The following is an 11,365-nucleotide window of genomic DNA, read 5'->3' on the forward strand; positions in this document are numbered from 1 at the left end:
TACCGCTTTCAGTCACTGAAAGTCTACAAAAATGTCAAACACTGGACATTTTACCATCAAATTACTGGATTTTTAGGTTTCTCTGTAGATGAGTTGAGTCCAATTTTTCATTGTGTGAAAAAAAAACCCTGATACTGTTGGGCTGCTGTGTCCTTACTTCATGGCGGGGAATCATGAGTCAGCTTAAAAACCTGTGTTGGGTGGATCTGTTTGTCAAAGACCCATGATGGTGGCTTTCTGCTGTACCTTTCCCCCTCGTGCTGCACAGACGTCGACCAGAACGGTGGGGAGGAGATGGGTTTGGATGTTGCAGGGTTGCCGAAGCGAGGCAGATTCTTTTGGAGCAGCCCGAATCTGTTTGGGGTTGAACGCTATCAGCTGTGCTGCTTGACAGATGATGTTGACAGGGAGCTGAGACTGGCTGCACTACTACAGATGAAAAACAGCTAGATTTGAGATATTTCAGTGCTAAAAATAGTATCATCTAATGATGTCTTTGTTCCATTAAGATATTTTGAAGCTGCAGGGTGTGATAAGCCCGTGGTTACAAGCAGTCATCTTGGAGACTTCATCAAGGGAAAATCACAGCAGCACTGGAGAAGACACCTGCCCAGCTCAGTTCCCACATCATGTTTTATGAGGTACTTGGCAAACGTACAAGATTTCTATAAGCTAGAAAAATTGGCCAGTGCTCCTCTGAAGGCAATGTATTTTAACAGTTATGTTTGTACTCATTTTAATGCTTTTGGGGGGTAATATTTCAATTTCCCTTTGTTGACAGCAGTTGTGTTATCTCTGTTATAAGTATTTCATTATTCCACAGGAACTTGCTACAAAACTTTTGTTGGGTCTCAGCTGCTCCATTGCAAGGCCAGCATTAATCTCACAAATTTCTTTGTGTTTGAAGTAGAAGGCAATAGATGCACAGTTTATAGAATTTTCCTTAGAAATAGTTGAATATTTTAAAATACAACTTTGTCAATTTTTAGTCTGATTAATTATATATTCTGTTTTAATGACCAACAAAATTGCAGTAGGTGAGAACTGCAAGCAAAATGCTACATTCATTACTCTCTACATGTTATTTAGATGTATTTTTGCTTCTAGGATTTATGATTAGTTGTAGATAGCAGTTATGCACTGCATGACCTTTCCATTCAACTGTTTGTTGTCTACATTGCATCTGGAACTGCAAAGCTGTATGACAAAAATATGGTGCCTAGGTAAGGTTTTTTGGATTTGCCATCTCATCAGTGCATGACAAGCATTTTTACACGGAAGCTAAACCAGTTGCTTTGGTGTTTTATGCATACCTTGTAAATTTAGATATCATTCTTAATTCCTTTGGAACAACATTATAATTCAATAGCATGGACTAGCAGATAATAACAAAAAAAATCAATGAGATAAAGCTGCTTATTCTTTTTTCTTTGTTAAACACCTGATAGTGAAAATGTGAAAACCCTGGCATTCCTGGGGGAGAAAACAAAACAAAACAATGAGGATTTTGTTTATTACTTTCCCATTCAAAGCCAATTACTTTTAGCATTAAGGAGCTTAGAGAAAACTGTATTACATTTCTGGCTCATCAAATACTGCCCTGTACCTTCTGTCTATTTAAATTACTTGTGATTTCACTGAAACAAGTGTGTATCTTGTAGTTCTTGTCCAAACTCAGTTTTCACTACTGGTGTATTTGACCTAGTGCAGATGGATTTCAACAGAAGGTGCAGGAACCACGTCTGCCTGTGTATGATTGTATTTATGTTAAGGTATCATTTTATGCTGTTCCTCCTTTAACCTCACGATAAATTACCTTTCTATGGAAGTAAATGATTTGGATATTGTTACTTCAAAAGTGTGGGCATGTTTGGAGTATCCAACAGGTAGGTTCTGAAATGAAATACATTTACACAAAACAATGCAGCTTTTAGGGGCTATTCATGCAGAGTTCCTGCTTTGCTTTGCTTGTTCTTGTCTCCTCACATGAGACACACAGTTTCTGGTGCAACTTCATACGACCCGAAAGAAGACTGAGAGGACAGGAGGTATCAAGTTACTGAATGAGAGACAGACTATTAGTTGGTTAATTCTTAGCACAGAAATTACTGGTTTTCAAAGCCACCAGGAAAGGAATTTGGTCTCCAGTCCTCTTTGGAAACTCCATTCTGAACGACTATTGTTTTTGATGGTGTGAAGAATCTTTACAAATGGCAATAGCGAATCTGCGAAGTCAGCAAAAGAATCCCTGCCCTCGTACAGCTGCTTGGAGAAAGAGGCTGACACCAAGCCAGGTGGACTCTTAGCGTGGGAAACTCTTTTGAACAGCGCACAGGACCACACGTTGACTGTATTCAGAATTAATGCATTTTGGACTACCAGGAATGAGTTATTAGAGCCAAACAGGAGAGAGAACGTGTTTGACAGCACAGATCCCTTTTCACCAAGACTGGGATGGAGAGAGCACAAGCTCATTTTAACTAGGCCACCGAATGAGCTGGCCTGTGTTAAGTCAGGATCTGGCTCACATTCATACCAGGGAAACAGAAACCTGCTGTCAGCAATCCGCCTGGTACAAAACCCCTAAGGAACAAAAAAGCATTCATTGTCCCAAGAGCTGCCCATTCACATCCCAGCCCTCCAGCTGGTGGTCCCACCAGGTGCTTACTGCCCTTTGCCACCCTGCAGGTAGTACAAAAGGTTCGCCTTTTCATTGGAAATGTCGCAGTGCCCTGTGCTTGGTTTTGCTCTCTTCTCAGCCAGAGGCCAGAAGCATTGTGCTGCGAACTAAAGCTCTTTTCAGCTTTTTTTCTTCTGGCTGTTCAGCTCCCTTTGATCACTCAGAGGTATTTTCCTGAGCTCAAGGCCTGGGCAGATGGCAGTGCTATTATCCTCCTCTTCTCCAAACATCCCACTTTATTTTTAAATCACATACTACCATACAGACTAGAGCTGTCATGGTAAAATACCTCCCACCTGCCCCAAACCGAAGACAGGCAGGACAAAGCCACACTCATTCACTTTTCTGCCTGGCTGTAAACTTCCAGTTTGATATTTGTTGATATTTAGGAGCAGAATTTTTACATAGGTGCTGGTCTGGCTCCCAGGCTCCCTGTGCCCTAACTTTCTATCATTGTCTGGGGATGACCTGACTGCTTCCAAAAGATGATAGGAAGAAGGATGCAGTCAAAATCTTACAGTCCTCAGGTACTCCTGGTAGCATTAAGGAACACATATATGATTCTGCTCCTCACCTTTTATATGACAGTGGATTATATAGTAATGAATGGCAGTAAAATGCATATTGATTCACAAAGTAGGTGATTATCAACTTGCAAGTTATGGCAGCTTGGTTAATGTAAGCTATGTTATGCTATGTGAAATTTTCTCTTGGCTATTTTATAATTTGCAGCTTTTCTTAGAAAAAACAGATAAAGCCCAGACAAACTCAAAGTTGGAATGACCTGACCTTTTCCTATATTAAAGTTCTTACGTTTTCCTGAGGTGTTCAGATGGAGGAAATGAATACTTGCTGGTCTTTAGCATCAACATCAGGAGTTCTCCAGAATTTCCCTTGCACGCCTGCACAGCTTGCTGGTGCCATCACAGCATTCCTGTATACACATGAAGAGCAAATTAAAAATCATCCTTGCTTCACCAAATACTAGCCAAATGTCACAAGGACAGTTTTGGGTATTTTCATCTGTGGTACTTCTGGTACAATTTTGTATGTCTGTTTAAGTTCAGCAGTGCTTCCTCTCTGTTCAGTTCCATGGGGCTAGGTAGATTCAAAGAAGTAATATCAAAGTCTCTTCATCTTTGCATCCTTAACTAAAATAGCTGGGCTCTGTAAACAGAGCTGACCCTGTTCAGAAGGAAGGTAAGTTGTGGCACAATGTGGAGATCAAATCTGTCATGAGCATACAGTTTATCTGTGTTTAATGTCACTGTCACAACCTTCATGCAAAGTAAACTGAGCTTTTGTAGAGTTCTTTAAGTGCATTTGCTGATCCTACTTTTCTGATGTTCTCTACTGATCTCCTTCAAGGACTGCATTTTCTCACCCTCTCTCCTCTTATTAAGTCATTGAAACAAGCTCATTTACTAATACAGGCTCAGATGCACAGATATTTCCTAGACTTGCTGCTTTATGTCTAGAACCCCTGGCTGCAGATTTCTTTTATTACCCCTTTTGCATGCCTGATATCCAACTTTTGCTTGGCCTGGTTAGAGCTCGTCTCCTTCAGTAGGATTTTTCAGCTCTATCTGTTGCTTCTGAGGAGGACACTGAAAACAAGAGAGACTTAGAAGCACCAAGAATTTAGAAGTCTTAAAAAATCCTATTTATCCTTTCTCACCTGCGTGTTTCCTTGTCTTTATTAGCTTCTCCATCTTTGTCTCAGACACAGAAACTTTGTGTTAGTATTTTTTTTCCTCTACCTTTCCTGCTAGGCCTGTGCTTGTGCCTTTGCTAAAACCTGCTGGTTTTCCTATTCTTGCAGCTTCAAAATCATCTCAGCAAAGACCACCTGCTCTTATCCTCACCTCCCAAATGTTAATCACTCCTCACCTTGACTTGTGCTCTGAATTCTCTTCTCCCCCCTGACATTTTGCTCCAGACACTGCTGCCCACTTGGCTGAGCCCCCCACTCTGCCTCATCCCCCCGGCCTTTCTGAGCTCTCTGAGCGGCACAAGGCAGGAGTGGCAGCATCATTGCGTCAGTTTAGGTTGTGTAAGGCAAAAATGCACACACATAAATAAGTGCTGGTTTGGGTTTTTTTTAAGTCCTTATCGGATTATAGGAAGACAAAGACACAAGCAAAAGAGGAATGAGGGGTGACTATCAGGTGAGTATAAAGAGCACATCATCGACAATAAAAAAATTATTCTCCACTTTTCCAGCTATTCTTGTCTATTAAGGTATTGTTTAAGATTTGTTAAGAGTATTTGGAGGCAAAAATGAAAGATAAAAGAGATATAATAATTTTCAGAGATGGAGATAATTCTGTTGACTAAAGTCTGTGTGTATCCATACTGTTCATACTGTATCATGAACCACATACTCTACAATAATGTAGGAAGACTCTATGCTTGTTTGCAAATTCTTAAGAGAATTTTATAGCTGCATTTTATAGCTGCTTTGCCAATAGCAATATAATCATTTGGATGGACTGCTGCTTCTTTCTGGTCCATCTCCTAAAACCTTGATTTTCCTTTCTTATGGCCATGCTGGATTAGGATTTGCTTTGTTTAGGTAAAACAGTTTCATGGGGGAGGACTGTGGCACTAATAACTGAATTGCACTGAAAGTCAGTTTTGCTGCTGTTGTGTTGTACCTTCTGGATACACCTTTTGAGTGTCTTGGATTTATAATTAAATGTTCCCTTATTATTATTATTACTACCAGGAGGAGGAGTCCTTTCACTTTGCTGCTGTTTTCCCTCTGCTGTGTGACACACTGATGATACTGTTCATACACTCACTGTATTTTTTTCCAGCTCCCTCTAATGATAAAGGCTTTGCTGTCCTGCTGATCCTAACCGGATCAGCTTTCTGGCTGAGGTCCTACCTGTCCCCCACTACTTTCCAGTATATTTAATCCCTCAGTCTCTGGAGTCTATAGCCACCTTATGTAAACCTTGTGTATGTATATTTTTGTTTAGCAAGTTGTCCATTTAACTGGACATTTTCTCTTATATGCATTCCCTTGCTTCTACATGGGACTACTGTGGACAGGCTCCTCAAAGAGGATTTCTGAGCCCCTCAATCTCTCTGGCAGACTCTGCTTCCTAAGGGGTGGATTTGCCAGGGATGGATTCTGCCCATAATGGTGGCAATGTATACTGGCAACTTGGTCTTTCTGTCACCTCATGGTACCAACCAGCAGATGCTTTGGGTGGGACTGATTTGGATGAATCTCACCATGTGGAAACCTTCATATGGGTGAGTCTTCTTAGGACCCCTGTATCGTCAGTGGAGATTTATTCAGTAGTCATTGGGGTCTATGGCATAATTAATTTCACACTAAAGACTACAGGAGGTCATTTAAATGGCACCCTAAAGTTGCCACCTTCCCCGTGATCATAAAGGGAGATAAGGATGACTAGCTCAGATTTAGAAGTATCCAAGATGTCTCATACTAGGTGAGATGTGGGATCCCACACAGGACGTGATTCATCCTATATTGTACATCTTGGCACTGACAATGCCTTAGTCTTCGTTCCAGCCTCCCAACTTTTCATCTGGCAAGGATCATTCAAATACCTAATCATACAGCAAGGGTGACTGTCTGAGTAAGGCAGAACAGACACAAGCCAGACAAAATCCTTCATTTTTAAACAGAATATGTAGTACTCATTAGTATTCAGTGTAGAGTGGTAATGTATACAGAAATAATGTACTCCTTATCACTAAAAGGGAGCTGAGTGGGAATTTCATTAAACTGAAGTGTCTCCGTTTGGAGATCCCTGTTTATTGCACACTTTGTATGGTTGCATGTTGCACATGTACTTTCATTTGGTCCATTGCACCCAGCAAATGAATAACAGCCCACTATTGGGGGTCAACAAACCCCCGTCAATCCCAATTAGTAATTATTCCACACTTTCTGCAGCAAGGAAATTCTATGCTTTCTTCAGTAAGAGATGTCTGAAGGAATAAAATGTAATTACAGTTCCACCTAGAGCTTGGTCAATCTCCATCTGTTTTGATGAGATGAACGTTACAGCTACAAACTCTGCCAGGAGCTGATATGTAGGAGTCTGCTCAAGTTATCAAACTTGTGTCTGCTCCTTTCGTGAATGTGGTTCTGTTATTTAGTGGCAGTCTGATACACAGCCCAGTGAAGCCACAGGGAGTTTTTTCACTGACTTAAGTAGGTTTAAGTCAGGCCCCAAAATAAAAATTCTCTCTTTAGAAGGCAGGATGTAACAGAATGGTGAGGAACTGCGAGTGGCTTAATCATTCCATTTACTCAGCTTTATGACTAATGCCTGTGTCAGTTAACAAGTTTTATTAACAATGTAGTGACCTTGAAAACTCTGTACATCTGACTAATTCATTCTCTTTTATGAGTAAGTGCTCTATATATTGAGCAAGGATGTAATTGAAGTGATGTCATATAAAGTGACTTGAAGCTTAAAATGACTTAAATAATATATGGATTGCAATTTCACTTGAAACTGATATTGTTCTAAACATTAAAAGAATACCTTAAATTACTGAAATTAAGAGTAGCAGTATAGTATTGGTATCAGGTAAAATACATGTGTATAGTGAGATGAATATTAAGGCTATTAATCATAGGTATGAAGTGCTAGGTAATACAGAATTATTCCAGCACTGGAAACTATTAAATGTGGATATGATGAATTTGGGGTCCATAATTTGCCAAGTTTGAAAATCTATATGACAGTGAAATTGGATATCCATGAAGTATGTGGATCATACTGCAAATGTTGGGGCAAGTCATGCTTAATATGAATTGAGGTTTAAAAGGTGCTTCATACACAAGCAAGTGCAGAGAGCTGGACAATTGCTGTATAGTTACAGGGAGCAGCTGAGATTTGCCGTATCAGTGGTGAGGGTGCAAATGCATCTCACTTCAGCCCACTCAGAAATCTAACCACCCCTTCTTTCTGCCCCCAAAATGTCACTTATCACTGAGCTAAATCAGCACATTTACTTAGCCATTTAAGTTCTTTCTCTTCCTCAAAAACTTATATGCCATAGCACAGGTGTGATATATGCAGTGTGATCACACCTCCCCAGATACATGGCTGGCCTGCCTGCTGTTGAAGCCAGTCTTTTACACCACTCAGCTAAATATCATACCCTTTCTTTGAGAAATGAATATCCATGCATTTCTTTGCACATGCATGTTGTATTTTCCCCTGCATTGTAACTCTGAAGTCCATAGCAACCATCAGTATTGTAAACTGCATGCATCAGTAATGCACTGTGGTTGAGCACCATGATTCCTTGTCCTCCTTGGTGGCCTCGTTAACCCAAGAAACAGATACCAAGACCCGAGTACAGGTGAGACCTTCTTCCCAACGTGTTCTTAGTTAACGCATTTGTTTAACCTTGCTTAGATGTGCCAGGACAGTACTCCTGTGTTCCCTCATCCAGGAGCACAGTAATGGCACAGCATTTCCAAACGGTGACATGACCCCCCTGCATTTGGGCTTGCTCTTTCACTAAAGTGCTCAGCTGCAACTGCCCAAGCTCCTCTCAGCTCTTTTGGAGATCTAGTACAGGGCCATTGGTATTGTGCTCTGGTGAAAGTGCAGGCACCTGAAATAGTCCCTGTGGGCTCTAGAGCCTTCCATCAAACCTGCTGTACAGATCACAATAGTTCACCAAGATGACCACCCTTCACACCATGGTCCAGCCAGATCCCATACTGGGAACCACAAAGAGCCGTGATTCTCCTGTGCTGCAGGGGTTGGGGAAAAAAAGTAACAAGAAGGAGAACCCCACCATGAAAGGTGTGTGGAAGGGATGAAGGAGAGAACTGAGGAAACCTGGGAAGTATCAGCAGCTTTATTCACAAAGACTACCCAAAATAGTATCCATCTGAGTAAGAGCCAACATCTCTATCTGTGAGTCTTCTTAGGTACCCTTTTCAAACAGAGATCGAATCAATACTGTTGATGGAATTTGGGACACAATTAGTCTCCTGCTAAACTCCACGCCTGAGAGATCAAATAAAACACACCCCAAAATATCTTGTCAAGCACTGGAACAGGCTGCCCAGGGAAGTGGTGGAGTCACCATCCCTGGAGGTATCTAAAAGATGTGTAGACATGGTGCATAGGGACATGGTTTAGTGGTGACTGAGTAGCTAGGTTAACCATTGGACTCAATGATCTTCAGTGTTTTTTCCAACCTAAATGATTCTATGATTCTATACTAAGTTCTCTATCTTGATCATGAAGGAAGTTGAGGTTACAAGTTCAAACATCAATGCTGACCTTGTAAAGTATAACTGGGGTAAGAGTCACCACTTTTGTCTTTACTGAGAAAGCCACATTTCCTTTCCAGGATACTGTTAAGCGGGATTACTACCTAATTATGAGTAACAAAACTTGTGTAGATCAGGTTTGTCAATAACTATAAGCTTTCATTTAACTTCTATGGGTATACTGTAATTTTTCCCCCCTAATATTCCATAACTATAATTATCCATTTAAATCTTGTCTTGAATAAGCTTGAAACACTTAATAGAAGGTTGAGGGAATCTGAAATTTGCACCAGTTCAATTGTTTTGCTGTCATGATGTGAGTGAAGTCTTTATTCTTGACTTCGCCGCTGTGCCTACAGCTCCTGCACCGCCTGCCTGCCAGCTGCCCTGGGCTGCTCACCGCAGCAGCTGCTGTGACTTCAGTCAGAATCTCTCTGGCAGCACCAGTGAGACGCGGCCGGCAGTGAACCACAACCCTCTGCTACGAGTCTTCGAGCTCCGTCTTGTACCATGCTTTCACAAATAACCAACCAAGTAATTTACGTAGAAAAATACTTCATGATGTATATGCAAATACATGTATGTATGTATAAAATGCATTTAAATACACACATAGGCATGCATACGTTATTTATCTCCTAGGTGCTGCCTGAAGACCCTGACACATAAAAGCAGTTATTTGAAAAATGCAAACAAAAGCTCTGAAAGCAGGAAACTAGTTCTGTATGTTAACTTTCTTGTTCTGCAGATGTATTCCATCACCATGACAGCTGCAAATCCATTAGGATGTACCTTTCCTCCAGTCATGTTTATGCAATGCTCCAGTTTTTAATTGATGAAGTAAGGTAACAGTCAGTCCATGTACATTGAATAGATGCTACTTCGGAGAAATGTGACTCAGAGTAAAGTGTCGCTGGGGAGTTTTTCCATGGTGTATCTACTAAAGTGAATCACTGTGGAGTGAACTGCTGCTTTTTGCAGGCAGACCTTTAGATGGGAGATTCTGAAACATCAAGAAGCCCTGAAACACCAGTCTTGATCTAAAAACCTTTTGTATAAAAAGGAGCCAATCTACTCCAACCTTCTCTGACATGAGGTGCTGATCCAAGTCTTCTGTCTTGATTTATTGGGGTTTCCTGTCTGGCAGTGTTTTTCCTAGAGCAGAGGAATGATCTGATGGTGTTAACATTCCCATTCAGGGGTTCCAAATGTACAAAAAGCTTTGACCTTCTGTACATGAGTGTTACAAATGACTATGCTATTGCAGCTGTAGTCTTGATTGATGCTGGTGGTATACTGTGTTCTTAAGATCTTATTGAACATGGTTAAGGTTCATCGCATATGGCAGCAGCTTGAAGAGAACTAAAATGTTTAAATTACAAGAAAACCTGTAGCAACTTGTGAATTAAGCCTTAATTTTAAATCTAAAAGAAATATGAGCGTTTTTGGAAGTAAGGAAATGCATAGCTAAAATACCTTGGAAACCCCAGCTCTACCCCTCTAGCAACAACGATCCAACTTCCTTCCTCCTGGCAGAGCTTTTCCAAGGCATATGTTCTTTGAGCTGACACACAGTGTGTTGCCATTAGGGGAGGACTAAGGAGAGCTGGAAAAATAAAAACACTGTTCCGTGGAGAGTGTTGTTGCTTGTTTATGTGATTCTTTTCAAGTTTAATTAAATCTAGGAAGAGTGACTGTAGCCTGGCAATTATGGTGACATTGGTGAACCACAGAGAGTTATCTTCTCTTTGTTTGACCAGGTGTACGCTATAAATTAAATAAGCTCTTATTGAAGAAAGCTGCATCAGTACATTGCCATGAAAAGTTTCAATAGTCTGGCATTTTCTGAAAGCATTATAAAAGGCTTCATGAAAAAAAAAATCTTAACTAGTTCCAGGGAGAGTATCTGTGCTATTGTCCTGGCACAATAACTGTCCTCTGTAACTTGGCTTTTGCCCTTTGATATGTTGGTTTCATAAAGGTTTAAAAAACCTTCCTGTAGCTATTGCTGCTAACTCCCACTGAGCCAGACCGCTGCATGGCATTACTTCTCAAAGTAAATGCGGAGGAAGTCAACAATAAGATGAAAACATGATCTTAAGCTGTGTCTAAGAACGATGGTTTGCTAGGAAGGGAGCTGGAGGAGCAGCTTCATTCATGGTTTGCACTTGAGCAGTTGAATCAGAGAGAAATGCATTTCTTCTCTGTCCCCCTCCTCCACCATCCCTAAATAATAACGCAGGAAAACATTTGAAATAAATATTTAGTTCTTTGATTGAAATGTGTATCTTTAGTTTCCTAACTTAAGTGCGGGGACTTAATCAGGTGGAAAACATCAGCTTTCATTTATATATGAATTTATATGAATTAAACAGCTGCAAAGAAGATCCTAAAAACAC

Source organism: Patagioenas fasciata, chromosome 2, assembly GCF_037038585.1.
Source record: "Patagioenas fasciata isolate bPatFas1 chromosome 2, bPatFas1.hap1, whole genome shotgun sequence".
NCBI classification, from domain to species: domain Eukaryota; kingdom Metazoa; phylum Chordata; class Aves; order Columbiformes; family Columbidae; genus Patagioenas; species Patagioenas fasciata.